Source organism: Myotis yumanensis, unplaced genomic scaffold (assembly GCF_028538775.1).
Source record: "Myotis yumanensis isolate MYYU_CA2020_CCGP unplaced genomic scaffold, mMyoYum1.0.hap1 SCAF_2, whole genome shotgun sequence".
In the NCBI taxonomy this organism is placed as follows: domain Eukaryota; kingdom Metazoa; phylum Chordata; class Mammalia; order Chiroptera; family Vespertilionidae; genus Myotis; species Myotis yumanensis.
This window is the reverse complement of record NW_027223753.1, coordinates 106436745-106452274: the sequence shown is the minus strand read 5'-3', so window position 1 is coordinate 106452274 and position 15530 is coordinate 106436745.

Genomic DNA, 15530 nt, shown 5'->3' with positions numbered 1-15530 from the left:
AAATGTTGCATTTTTTATAAGTTGAAGTGAAATAAACATTGTGTCATGAGTCCTAGGACTGAGTTAAAACCCTGGCCTTAATGTCTATACTTTTTATTAATATTCACATGCATAAAATCAGGATAATACTGTTTTTCCCTGCTCAATTATAAACTTTCTTAAATTTTCCTTTTATTTCTTCTGTAAGGAAGGAAAATTTCTCCCACTTTTCTAATTTCTTGTGGCTGGACTCATAATCAAATTATCATAAAATGGATTCACAGGAGAGGATGACCAACTTTATTATGTACTAGAGGTCTGGTGCACAAAAATTTGTGCACTCGGGGGGTTCCTCAGCCTGGCCTATGCCCTCTTACAGTCTGGGACTCCTCGAAGGATGTCCACCTGCTGGCTTAGGCCCATTTCCTGGGGGATCAGGCCCAAGCTGGCAGTCAGACATCCCTCTGGCAGCCCGGCAGCCTCGGGGGATGTCCACTTGCCAGCAGGGAACAGGCCTAAGCTGCAGTCGGACATCCTTAGTGCTGCTGAGAAGGCGGGAGAGGCTCCCACCACCACCACTGTACTGGCAGCCATCTGCCTGGCTTGTGGCTGAGCAGAGTTCCCCCATGTGGGAGCACACTGACCACCAGAGGGCAGCTCCTGCATTGGGCATCTGCCCCCTGGTGGTCAATGTGTGTCATAGTGACCAGTCATTCCCAGTCTTTCTGCTGTTAGGGTAAGTTTGCATATTCCTCTTTTATTATATAGGATAGAGGCCTGGTGCATGGGTGGGGGCTGGCTGGTTTGCCCTGAAGGGTGTCCTGGATCAGGGTGGGGGTCCCCACTGGGGTGCCTGTCCAGCCTGGGTGAGGGGCTGATGGCTGTTTGCAGCTGGTCTCACCTCCTTTAGGGTGGGGGTCCCCATTGGGGTGCCTGGCCAGCCTGGGTGAGGGGCTGATGGCGGTTTGCAGGCTGGTCAAGCCCCGCCCCCCAGTGGGGACCCTCACCCCATGGAGGTTTGGCCAGCCTGAGTGAGGGACTGATGGCTATTTTCAGGCTGGCCAAGCCCCCTGGTGATGGAAGCTCCCAGCCTCTCCTTTTATTCTTTTTTCTTTTTTTTATTCTGGGATTTATTTACCTTCTATAATTGAAACTTTGTAGCTTTGAGTGGAGCTCAGAGCTGGCCAGGGCAGGCGGGAGAGAAGCCTCCTGCTCGCTCCAGCTCAGTGGCCACGGCCGGCTGAAAGCAGTTATCTGGGGTTTATTTACCTTCTATAATTGAAACTTTGTTGCTTTGAGTGGAGCTCAGAGCCAGGCCGCAGCAAGCGGGAAACTTGGCTTCCTCCATCATTGGGGCAACCAAGCCTCCTGCTTGCTCCAGCTCCGTGGCTGCCAGCCGCCATCTTGGTTGGGTTAATTTGCATATAGTCGTTCTGATTGGCTGGTGGGCATGGCTTAAGGCATGTTTGTCTTTTATTAGTGTAGATGTGCATATGGGAGTTCCATAAGAATATGAGATCCCAAGACACATTGGGCAGTTGAGGGTTAAAAACCAATCAGGACAAAAGAGATGAAGGCAGGGGTCTGAGATTTCAAAAGGAAAGTAGACATTTCATAAGTAAATGAGAAAAAGCAAATATATGGAAAAAAGATCCTTGCTGGGTCACCCAGAAACAATGGGACACAGAGAGAAGTCCACCACACAGGCTTGCTGCTATACTTAATTCATACATGCCAAGGTAAATGTGCTAAGGCTGCCTTCCTGAAGCAGGTTTTTTTTTGAAATTATGTAAATACTAGAGGCCTGATGCACAAAATTTGTGCACAGGTGGGGTCCCTCTTTCTGGTCAGCAATCGGGAACAATCAGGGCCATCTCCCCCAGTCCTGATCAGGGCCAATCGGGGCTGGTGGCTGGGGAGGGACTGTGGGAGGTCTCCAGGATGTGTCTGGCCCTGTCTCACCCAGTCTCTATTGGCCGGACCCCAATAGCAAGCTAACTTACTGGTCGAAGCATCTGCCCCCTGGTGGTCAGTGCATGTCATAGCTAATGGTCAGTCAACTGCTCAGTTGGACACTTAGCATACTAGGTTTTTATATATATAGATTGTAACTCATGGCTCAGAATACTCGGCATGCACTTTCCCTCCAGCCCCTGGTCTTGGTAACCTCATGTCCTTCCAAGGCTCTGCTCACTCTCTTCAGCTGCCACATGAAGTAAATTGCATCCTGTGCATGGAAACCCTTTGTAGGCTCTATGGGTGTGTCTTTACTTCACTGCAGTTCCGATTACCCCAACATAAGGAAAGACACCTTCATTATCAGGTAACACCATCGTGGTAAGACCCCTGCTCAGCCTACAGCAGTGGTTTTAAATAGGCTATGGGTCGCTCTAGATGGTTTTGCTCAGTGGATAGACCATGGCCTGTAGACTGAAAGGTCCTGGGTTTGATTCTGGTCAAGGGCATATTTCTGGGTTGAGGGCTTAATCCCCAGTAGGGGGCGTGCAGGATGCAGCAGATCAATTCTCTCTCATCATTGATGTTTCTATCTTTCTCTCTCCCTCTTCCTTCCTCTCTGAAATCAATAAAAATATATTAACAAAAATAAAAATAAATAGGCCATGAATCAAACGTTGCTGCTCTCCATCCATCCAGCCCCCTCACACCCTCTTTTGTCTTCACCCCCCTCCCCCCCCACACACACACGCTCTGCTGGGTTCTGTAAAATGGGGTCAGGATTTCTACTTCAACCAAGGGTGACGCTTTCGCATGGCCCTCCTTCCCCACCCATCTCTGTCCCCAGTCCTGTGGGGTCTCTCCCTCTCTCCCCTCCATTTAACTTGGTGGGCCCTGCTCTGTCCCCTCCTCCTATGACCTCCTGGCTGTAGCCTCCCCTTTTCTCCTCTGGGGGTGGAGCTCCCCAAAGGCTGTGGGGTGGGGGTGAGGTGGGGTTGTGTGGGGAGGGGTGGGGCTGTGTAGGGCCTCCGAGGAGAGCTGGGGTCATGGGTCACAGGGAGAAGGAGGGAGGGACCTGTCCTGTGGGAGAGGCACCTGGCTCCTCGGCTGCCCCCACCCAGCAGCTTTTCTAGGCCCCTGTGCAGCTGTTACCCTCTGCCCCTAGCTGCCTCCTGCTTCCTTTCAAGTTTTGGACTAGTTTTCTCCAACTCAGCCCCGCCCCCTCTCTTCTGCATCTCTGGGAGCCAGAGGCCGCCCCTTGGCCTTGGGTAGGCACGCCTGGCCCATTCCCCCAAAATGGCGCTACCCACTCTCCTGGAGTAGTTAGTGAAACTTAACAAATAAAAAGAAGCAGCTCTGTAGATTATAAATTGTGCACTGAGAACATCACAGGCTACGGAGGGCTGGGCAGTCCATGGCTCTCAGATCATGCATAGCAGCCTCCCTTGCCACCCAGTCCCTCCTGGCTTCTGCCCCCACCTGCCTCAATCCAGGGCTCGGGCCAAACCCTGGGAGCTTCCTGATGACTCTCACCTCACACTTCACTTTCTAGTCCAGCCCACTAGCACCTGCAGCAAGCAAACCTATTGATTGGAGCATCTGTCCCCTGGTGGTCAGTGCACTTCATAGCGACTGTTCAGGTGGTTGAACTCCCAGTGGAACGCTGGTCAAGGGGACAATTTGCATATTAGGTTTTTATTATATAGGATTTGCAATATTACCTGTAGGCAGGGAAAGGGGAAGACCAAAAGTTCTTTCTGAATCTTTTGTTTCTTATAAATAACCAGCTTAAAATAAGAAATATCACTAAAGGTGTATTTGGGGGTGAAAAACTCTGGCCCCTCTCACTTTCCTCTCTCTCTCTCTGTCTCTCTCTCTCCTCTGCTCACCACTCTATTTTCCTTCCTTTCTTCTATTTTTCTTTCTTATTTATTTTTCAAAACACCCCCTATGTTTTAGGAACTCTAATAGTCTTTGAAGTAGCACATTGAAAACACAGATATCATTTCTTTATTTTTGGAGTTAATAGTCTAGTGAGAATGAAGGAATCTAAACAAAAAATTTCAATAAAGTAAGGTATGTTATATCAGTGAAACTTTTGGTACTATCAAAAATTAAAAATGAAGCAGCTTGAAAGCTTTGGAAAAACATATGCATAACTATTAAATATAAATACTGTGTAATCTGAAAAATAGCCATCTAATCTAATAAAAGACAAACATGGTAACTAACTGTACCTCCGACACGCTTCCCATTGGCTAATCAGGGTGATATGCAAATTAACTGCCAAGAAAGATGGCGGTTAATGGCCAACAAAGATGGCGGCATACATAGGCGCAATGCTGGGAGGCAAACGGGAAAGGATGGGAGAAGCTGCCTGCTGCTGACGGTGATTGGAAAACCAGGGAGCAGGCAAGAACCGGGCAGCATTTTCCCAGCCCCCCAGGCATGAACAGAGAAGAGGGGGCTTTTACCCCACACCCCAGGCGTGATCAGAGAAGCGGAGAAGTGGGGGCCTTTGCCCGGCCCCCAGGCGTGAGAAGCGGGGGCCTTTGTCCGGCCCCCCAGGAGTGATCAGAGAAGCCAGAGCCTTTGCCTGCCCCCCTGGGTGTGATAGGAGAAGCAGGAGCCTTTGCCCGGCCCCCCAAGTGTGATCGGAGAAGTGGGGGCCTTTGCCCCACCCCCAGCACTGATCGGAGAAGTCAGGTGGGGTAGGGGAGAGGCGGCACTGACACCTAAGTAGATCGCAAGCACCTTTCAAACTGCCCGGGTAAAACCCCATGATACCAGGTCCTGATGCCCATGGAGATCGAACTGCAAAGCCCTTGAGATCGAGTCCTGGCTGTCATGTAGATTGCGAGCACCTTTCAAACTGCGCGGGTAAAAACCCCTCTGAGACCGAGTCCTGGTTACACATAGATCAGAGTACCTTTCAAACTGCAAACCCTGTGGAACAGGTCCTGACCGCCAGGTAGATCATGAGCACCTTTCAAATGCAAACCCCATGAGACCGGGTCCTGGCTGCCATGTAGATTGCGAGCACCTTTCAAACTGCAAACCCCCTGAGACCAGGTCCTGGCTACCACATAGATTGCGAGCACCTTGCATACTGCACGGGTAAAACCCCATGAGACCAGGTCCTGACGCCCACGTAGATTGAACTGCAAACCCCCTGAGACCGGGTCCTAGCCACTACATAGATCGTAAGCACCTTTCAAACTGCAAACCCCATGAGACTGGGTTCTGGCTGCCACGAAGATCTCGAACACCTCTCAAACTACATGGGTAAAACCCATGAGACTGGGTTCTGGCCTCTATGTGTGCTGCCACGTAGATCTTGGGGGGCCAGCAGCCGCCTCTTCCCTGCCTCCCTGCTCCTGTCCCCTGCCGGTGATCAGAGAAATACCTGTAATTTTTTTTCAAAGTACCTGTATTTTTAATAATTTCTTGACAATGTAAAAGAATTTTACATTTTGATCTAAGGGTGGTGGGGTGAGGAGAAGGAGCAGCAGAAAAATCCAACAAACAAAAAGGGAAACAGAAATGCATGGTGGAAGGGATTTGAAGGGTGGGTAGGGGCATTGCCCAACTAAAATGCAATTGGTTTGTTACTGAGTACTATTCATGGGAAGACAGCATCCTGACTCCTTCTCTATACAGCATATTGGGAGTAAAAATGATGCATCCAGGTGGAAATATGATTAGGGGTTGGAAGACAGACAGGGAAAGAAGAAGTCATAAATAGATACTGAGAGTTACTGGCTTGCTGGCTGCAAATACTGAGTCTCCAATAGTGATAGAATAAAAAAGTGGGGGATATCTCTGGAAGATTCAAGAGATAGGGGGCAACTCTTCTATGGTTTTGACTTGCCCAGCAGATTTCCACATACACACGTGTACATGCCTATGTTTGCATGCACACACATACACACATAACTGACTGCCCTCCCTGGAAGCACAGAAGAAGAAGCCACCCACTTTTGGTCCTGGCACCAGCACCTGCGGCTGGCTGCAGCCCAGGAGACGGACTAGCCACCCGCCTGAGGTCCCAGGCTGCAGCCACCCGGAGAAGCTGCCAGCCCTATGGTCCAGAGCGCCAGTGCCTGTGGCCAGGGAAATAGGTTCCCTCTTCTCCTACTGTTGTCATTACTTCAATATTCCCCTTCTGAATTTCTCTCCTGTGCTGTAACCCAACTCCACTTTTCATTGGAAGGATATGGAACAGAGAGAGCAGTGTTAAAAGCTTACATTTTTAAGTCGGTAAGGTTGGTACTTAAACATATACATGGAAAACTAGAGTCCTCCTTAAGGTCACAAAGGCTACAAAGGACAGGAACAGCACATGACCTATTATATCCAGCAATCCATATGGGGTCTGAAAACTTTGCAATGATGATAATTACTGAAGATATGAATCAACTAAAATAGTTGACAGGGACAATTCTTCCATCTTTGAAAATATCTACATCAAATCTGTTTAAATAGATTTTCATCTGCATAATATAACACATTCTGACAAGACCACCACCACCACCAATGTGGTCAGTGTTGTGCCGATAAATGGATAAATGTTTAATAACTGAGGGACACCCCCCCTCCCCGAGTGCACAAATTTTTGTGCACCAGGCTACTAGTTCTTAAATATTGTATCTTTTAATCTGTGCACATGACATACTAGACAAAGTAATGCTTTTTTTCCATGAGAAATTCTTTTGTCTGCAATGACTGGCATTGTGTCAGCTGTCCAATATCATTAGGCTTTTTCTACTCTAATAATGCTAAGACATGGTTTCCACTATTTTCAAGTGACTAATATTTCAGACTAGAGACCCAGTACATGAAATTCATGCACAGGGAGGTGTCCCTCAGCCTGACCTGCGCCCTCTCGCAATCTTGGACCCTCAGGTAGGGTCCCTAGGCCTGGCTGGTGATCAGGGCCTATCGGGACTTTCCTTCCCCCAGCTGCCAGCAGCTGGCCCTGCCCCCATTGCTGCCACTGCTTGCCATCTGTGCAGTGCTTCTCTCCCCCTGCCCCCTGCACCCTGCCACTGGTCACCTCCCTCTGTGGGCAACAGGCATGGGGTGCAATTGCTTGGCTGGCCTGGGCCTCCCTCTGAGGGGTGATCAATCGCAGGAACCCCCAGATTGATCGCCCCACAGAGGGAGGCCCCGCCCACTTGCCACAGTGCTGCCAGTCGGATGGCCTGGGCCTCCCTCTGTGGCTGCTGGCCAGGTGGCCTGGGCCTACCTCTGTGGGGCGATCATGGGGCAATGGAGGGGCCCCCTGACCAATTATATCGCACCCACCTTGGCTGGCCTGGTGCCAATGCGTGTCATAGCATGGTTGTCCAGTAAGTCGCCTGGATGGTTGTTCTGCTGTTTGGTCATTCAGTTGATTTGCATATTACGCTTTTATTATTATAGTATAGATACTGTTGTGTAATTGCTTTTTCCTGTGAAATTTTTCAAATACAAAATAGTTTATAGAGAATAACATAAAAATTTCATATACCCATTGTCCAGTCTTACAAATCTCTTTTTTACATATTCTTCTCAGGTTTTTAAAATAAACTATACAATACAGAAACAGTCAAAGCCCCTTGAGTACTCTATCTCAATTCTATTTTCCATTGTCTTTTCTTGGTTGAAAACTAAATTATGTGATTGTCACTTTTATGTAAATACTAGAAGCCCGTTGCACGAAGATTTGCCCAATAGGCCTTCCTTCCCCTGGCTGCTGGCACCAGTTTTCCTCCAGCACCTGGTACCCAGGCCTTTGGTCTGGCCACAGCAGAGAAGCCAAGCCTCGAGGCTAGGCTTTTCCCCTCCGGCCGCAGCAAGGCTTGTCTTCAGTCTTTACTCCTCACTCTGGCCAAAGCCTTCAGTCTTAGCTCCGTGCCTGCATATGCAAATTAACCAACATCTTTGTTGGGTTAATTTGCATAGTTGCTCTGATTGGCTGGTGGGCGTAGCGGAGTGACACCAATTTGCATGTTTCTCTTTTATTAGTGTAGATTTGCAATATTACCACAGTATTTATAAACAATATGTATGTAACTTTTGCTTTACGTATTTTAGACTATATAAATATGATGTTATATGAAGTTTGCTACTTGTTTATTTTTCTAATAATATGTAGTTTATATAAATACATGGAATTCATGTTGCCTATAATATTACATTCGTGCATTTATTTATTTATATTGCATATTAATAGCTGTTCTTAATTTTATTGCTTCACTTCAGAAATTGCTTATTTTTATTGAAAGACATTTAGATAATTTTCAATTTTCACTATTACAAATCAAGTCAAGACAATCATTGCAAGATATATATATATATATATATATATATATATATATATATATATTAACAGTGCATAGGACATAAAAGGGAAAGCAGTTTCAAGCAAAACTAATAGACTGTCCATGTTTCATTGACTCAATCATAAGACCAAATCATTGAGTCTCATTTCAGGAAATGGTGATGATGATGGCTTCTAAAGTGAGGCTTATACTGTGTATAAGTAATCAGGTAAATAAGCACATAAGCATATACCCTATGAAAACAGAAAGAACTCAAAGTTAATCAATATAGTAAATTAAAAACCAGTTGAGAAGATTTCTAAATGCAAGGCTTTTGCTGGAATGAAAGCAAGGAGTGACAATCTAATAGATTATCGGCAGTTAGAACATCTCTGGTTATGTCATCAGGTGCTGAGAACTGTATGGCATACAGACACAGCCTTCAAAACAAAACTTTGGAGACAGTTAACTGTACTGGAGTCCAATATCCACAATTGGGCATTGTGGTTTCCATTGAAACACAATTTTTTCTCCCTAAGATTACCTTCACTTTCAAAGAGACTACATTAAATGCAGCTTTAATGTGGTCTGATTATTTGCATAAACACAACAAGAATAGTAATTGATTAAATAGATCATACAGCTTCCTCAAATTGATCACACAAGACCTTTCAAATCTGCTTTGCTGGATCTTACAAGGAATCTTTAGATTAAGCTATAGTCAGCCCCTCAGGGCTGAGAAGTCACGGCCATAGTTGCCATCAGGGTTTTCCTTTAATACCTGTAGGTTTAGGTAAATTAATCAAGTCCTTGAGGTCCCCAAAGATGTCTTAAGGTTCCTTCCCTGACATCTTTCAGGAAAACTACCTTTGTTCCTTACCTGGAAAGACTGCCATGAATCATGTGATCAAGCAAGGTTCCAAGCCATTACTGAAGGGGGCTTTGATTAGCTTCGAGAGTCACTCTTAATTACTTTCAAAGTAATTCCAGTAAAAGTCTTGGTTAATAAGACCACATGGTTTGAAACTGGTCTTATTGAATTTATGCAAAGAAATGTATAAACATTAAGAATTGCCAGGGAGGAATCAAGATGGCAGGGTAGGTAAATTCTGGTACTTGCCACCTCCCACAACCATATCAAAATTACAAACTAAAATATAGACCAACCATCACTCAGAACCACCTGAAAACTGGCTGAATGGAAGTAGTCCAGTGCCGGGAGCCGGTCCATCCTTGCTGTTTCAAGGGACCTGGCATATATGGCATACTGTTCTTAATATGTTTGCTCCCCTTGGCGCTATGTGTTTTAACCAAGGTCACCTCTCCGAGAAAGGTTGTTTTCCTAGGTAGGGATTTTTCCCTGAAGTTAGGGAGGGGATAAAACCTCTTAACTAAGTGTCAGGCAGGTAGTTAATCACTTTAACTACAAACAATCATGCTTAAGCTACATAATCTTTACTCCCTGGAATGGAGATAAGAAACGCCCTAACCTTTGTAATAGAAATTGACAGGATTAAAATCGGCTGGTATAAATATGGATGTAACAAGACAATAATCATCAGATCCTCATCAGATCCACAACAGATCATCGTCAGATCCTAACCAGAACCTAACCAGAGAACATGGCAAAAGATCCTGGACAGAACCTGGCTACAGAACTTCACTGGAGAACCTAGACAGAACATGGACTCAGAACCTAGCTGGAGAACCTAGAAAACCTGGCAATAGAACTTAGCTGGAGATCCTGACCAGAACTTTGCTGGAGATCCTGGAGGGAGAACCTCGCTATGAACTGAAACCAGTTTCCATGTCATTCATTCTTCGCCGACTCCGTCCACACCTTTGGGGACCCCTGGACCCGCTGGGATTGGACCCCAACAGTCCAGAAGTAAAGAAGAAAGCACATAGAGACTGGTAGGAAGAGCAGAGGCACAGAATGAGCTGGTCTGAAATCCAACTGTGGCATTTTCTTTTCAATTGGGAGAGATATCTGGACTGTAGAGACCTCCCATGAAGAGCAAGGGTAACAAGCCACACAACAGACCCCCAACCCAGTGACCCAGAGCTTGGAGAGAAGTCCCTGTAACTTCAGGCTGTAAAAACCAGTGGGGATTGTGGCTGAGTAAAACAGAGGTTGCTGTAGACTCAGGCAGTTCCTCTTAAAGAGCCAGCATATGAACTTACATGTACTCACTCACTCTAAGTTCCAGCACCGGGACAATCGATTGGATGATTCAGAGACATAGGGGAGGAATTGGATTGTCTAGCATTGAAGCAAGAACTCAGGGTCAGCTTTCTCCAAGATAGAGGTGCTCTCAGGGGTCATTATTCGTATGCTGAGACCTCCCCCATCACAGAACTAACTGGCAGCTATATCTGAGTTTCCATCAGCATGGCTCACACTGTTTGCTCTGCTGTGGTGATTCCCTGAGACCCCTCCCCAGCCAATTTTCAGCCTCACCCAAGCTGTTTGCAGCGGCTTTTCCATAGGGATGCATGTCCTGTCTCAGGCTTCAGACTTTCTTAAAATCTCTTAAACAGGCAGCAGCTGCCATCAGTGTGCCCCATACCTATCAATAAGAGGCCCAATACACTTTGATTTTGCCTAGGCATTTCCAAGCCCAATACAAGTAGCAGCCATCTGCAGACCACGCTGTAGTTCCTGCCAAGTGACCCCAGGCAGTGGCTGACTTTGAACCACCCAGGAGGCCCCAGAGCCAGTGCACCCAGTGGACAGCTTCAGACCATACCACATTATGACTTTACACATCCACAAGCGACACACTCAAGGGGCAGACTCAGTGAGCACCAAAGCCACACTAAAGCAAGCCCTGCTCCCTATGGGTCTCTATTGTCCAGCAGCTCTTCCACTGTAGTTGCAACTGGTCCTCAGAGCCAATTGGCCTAGAGGTCAATTCCTCCCCATGATACCAACAGCAATCAAGGCTCAACTACAACAAGATTGTATACACAGCCCACATAGGAGTGCACCTAGAGTGCTCAGTTCAGGTGACTGAGGAGACTGAGCCACTGGGCCCCACAGGACACCTATTACACAAGGCCACTCCTCCAATTCCAGGAGACATAGCAGCTCTACCTAATATAAAGAAACAAACACAGGGAGATAACCAAAATGTAGAGACAAAGAAACATGTCACAAATGAAAGATCAGAAGAAATTTCCAGAAAAAGAACTAAATGAAATGTAAGCAAGCAAACCACTCAATAGAGTTCAAAATAATGGTTATAAGGTTATAAGGTCCCAAGAATCTTAATGAGAACTTCAAGGGACTTAATGATACTTTCTGTGATCTTAGTGAGAATTTCAAAGATATGAAATAGGACTAGTCAGAAATTAAGCATACACTAACTGAAATAAAGAATAATTTACAGGGATTCAACAGTGGTGTAAAAGATTCTGAATATCAAATCAATGATTTGGAATATGAGGAAGCAAAAAACACCCAATCAGAAGAGCAAAAAGAAAAAAAGAATCTAAAATTAGAAGATAGTGTAAGGAGCCTCTGGGACAACATTCATATTAGGAAAGTTGGGGGAGAAGGAGAAGAGAGAGAGCAAGACATTGAAAACCTATTTGAAAAAAATAATGACAGAAAATTCCTCCTACCTGGGGAAAGAAATAGACTAAGCACAGAGCATCTTAAATAAGAGGACCCCAAAGAGGACCACACCAAGACGCATCATAATTAAAATGCCAAAGATTAAGGACAAAGAGAGAATCTAACAGTAAGAGAAAAACAGTTAGGAAGGAGGAGAAGGAGAAAGAAGGAGAAAGAGAAAGAGAAGAGGAGGAAGAAGAAGAAGGAGGAGGAGATGGTGGAGGAGGAGAAGATGAAGGAGGAGGAGGTGGAGGAGGAGGAGGAAATGAACAATAAAATGGCAATAAGTACATATCTATCAACAATTGAATCTAAAAATCAAAATAAAAGAACAATGAATCGAATTAACAAAACACTCTGATGAATAAAATAAAATCAGAAGCATGAAAACATGAAACATATTAACAAATCTCAGAAGGCAGGGAGAAGCAAGGGTGGTGAGGACTAAGGTGGGGGTGGGGAGGGAGATTAACCAAAGAATTTATATGCATATATTCATTACCTATGTGCACAGACAATAGGGTGGAACTGGGTGGGGTGGGGCAATGGGAGGGAAAAACTGGGACATTTGTAATACTCTCAACAATAAAACAAACAAAAACAAAACAAACAAACAAAAAGAATTGCCAAATTCTGGAGGGATAAGGTAGATAGAAAAAGCTAAAAGTAAGCAATTAGCATTTCCTAGATTGGCAGATATATTTCATAATTTTTAGAAACATATGCTTTTTACTGGCAAACATACTTACACTTTAAGAGACATACTTCCATGGAGACAAGTATCCTATAACAAAACACACCGATTTAACAAACTGATTGGCTCAGATAGCTTAGGCTCAAATAATATCTATTTTTCAGAATCTGCATTCTGAGAGATGTCTTAGATGAGTTTTTGGAGACCAGGTATTAGCACTTTAAAGCAGACAGACCTTTCCCTGCCAAACACAGAGTAAAATTCCATGCCAGACTATGTACTCTCAAAGCACTGTGAATGGAGATTATACTGCCTATTGAGTTAGAAGAGAAAAAAACCTAAAACCTTTCATCCTCCTGAGAGGGAGATTAATATTTCATCCTCTTAAAAGAGGGAGATATTTGGTAGCTGAGGAAAATTATAAGCATCCCCAATTTTTCCTAGCTCTGCTGTCATGTTGCCAAGGTTTAGGGTTGGCACAATATGACCTCCCACTGCCAGTCTCAGCATCATGAGGCTTGTGTCTTGCCCCTCCAGCACTGGGGGCTGAGACCTTCTCAAAATAGTAATATCGAAAGACTCGACCAAGATGGCGGCATAGGTAAACACCAGAGACTGCTGCTGCAAACAACCACTTCAAAAATACAACTAAAAGATGGAACGGACATCACCCAGAACCACAGGAAAGCTGGCTGAGGAGTGACTCTTCAACTAGAAGGAAAGACAGCAGTGTCCCGAGGCTCAGAGGAGGCGCAGTGTGGAAAATTTAAAGGTGCGGAGGTGCGCGCGAAAAGCGGGCTGGTGGCTGAGGGCACGGTTGTCGTTTTCGGTCGGGAGTGAGTCTCAGACTTTGGGCTCCAGATCTGGGCGAGTCTCTAGGGACTCAGACTCAGACGGGAGAAGCGGGATTGTCCAGCATCAGTTGGAACCTAAGGGCAGCTTTCTCTCCTAAGTTTGCAGCGGCTGCCGGGAACGGGACTGAGAGCAGCCATAACTGCTCCCTCCGCCCGCCTTGCTGATCCCTTGCGACCCGACCCGCCCCGCCCAAGCTCTGTGCAGAGCCATTTGCCGGATAGCCTCAGGCAAAGGCTAGATTAACACCTCCCCAGAGGACAGAAGTTTTCCCGGGCAGACACAGGTGATTCTCACAGCCAGTCGGCCTGGTGGTCAAATCCCTCTAGTATTAACTACAACAATCAAGGCTTAACTAGAACAAGACTGCGCACAAAGACCACTAGGGGGTGCACCAAGAAAGCATAAAAAAATGCAGAGACAAAAAAACATGACAGAAATGGAGGATATGGAGCTAAAAAACGCAATTTTGAGGGCTTGCAATAAACTTGTGGAGAGCCTCACGAAAACTAATGAGACCCTCGATGCTACGATAAAGAAACTAGAAATTAAGCATACACGGACTGAAATAAAGAATATTATACCCAATAGCAGACCAGAGGAGCGCAAGAATCAAGTCAAAGATTTGAAATGCGAAGAAGCAAAAAACACCCAACCAGAAAAGCAAAATGAAAAAAGAATCCAAAAATACGAAGATAGTGTAAGGACCCTCTGGGACAGCTTCAAGCATACCAACATCCGAATTATAGGGGTGCCAGAAGATGAGAGACAGCAAGATATTGAAAACCTATTTGAAGAAATAATGGCAGAAAACTTCCCCCACCTGGTGAAAAATATGGACTTACAGGTCCAAGAAGCGCAGAGAACCCCAAACAAAAGGAATCCAAAGAGGACCACACCAAGACACATCATCATTAAAATGTCAAGAGCAAAAGACAAAGAGAGAATCTTAAAAGCAGCAAGAGAAACAAGCTCAATTACCTACAAGGGAATTCCCATACGACTGTCAGCTGATTTCTCAACAGAAACTTTGCAGGCCAGAAGGGAATGGCAAGAAATATTCAAAGTGCTGAATACCAAGAACCTACAACCAAGATTACTTTATCCAGCAAAGCTATCATTCAGAATTGAAGGTCAGATAAAGAGCTTCACAGATAAGGAAAAGCTAAAGGACTTCATCACCACCAAACCAGTATTATACGAAATGCTGAAAGGTATCCTTTAAGAAGAGGAAGAAGAAAAAGGTAAAGATACAAATTGTGAACAACAAACATGCATCTATCAACAAGTGCATCTAAGAATCAAGTGAATAAATAATCTGATGTACAGAAAAAAAAAAACAAAAAAAAAACAAAATAGTAATATCATTTTCCAAGTGTGGAGCCTTATCAACAGTCACTGTTGGTCAAGGCACTATTTAGTTGGGTTTATTTAACTCTGCATGAGTGATTCCGATGGCCTCTGGCCTTATTGGAGGTTTTTACCTGTTATTGCCTTAGGTAGAAAAATTCTGGCTTTTGTTTGGTTTCTAATAGCTGTGCTAGAAATTTATTGCTCTCTCTTAGTATATTCCTAACAGCCTCAGTCCCTCAAAAGGCTTGGCAGGATGAGACAGCCTCCCTTAAGAAGGAGAGAACATTCTCTGTTAACTTGACTGGACAGAGATTTAAATCCTGGCCCTGGGATTAAATTCTGTTAGCAGCCAGTCTCCAAGATTATTTACTAAAAACCTTTCCTTTTTCTGAGCTCCTGTACATTTGAGGCTTTTCCATAGTAGGTATACCTGTGGAAGAAACATTAATGACAAGTATCAGTGTTTGCATGAGCCAAAACACACAGCAGTTGCATTTGCCAATAGAAGTAAAAATTTATCAGTGCTGCCATAGAAAGGGAAACGCCCAAGCAGCTTTAGTCCTGCTACCCTAACAATGAGCAGTTGTCAGGGGAACTCACCCTGGGCCAGGCAGATAAGGGGCATTCCCTCCCTCCCCGCATCCCCAGCTCTTGGCCAAGGTATTTGAACCACTAAGCCTAAACCTGCAGGGCTAGGGATTCATGGGACTACTGGAAAAGATGAAATTTCCAAGCCTCATCTCAGTAGCAGAGCAATGCTATGGGGTTAGAG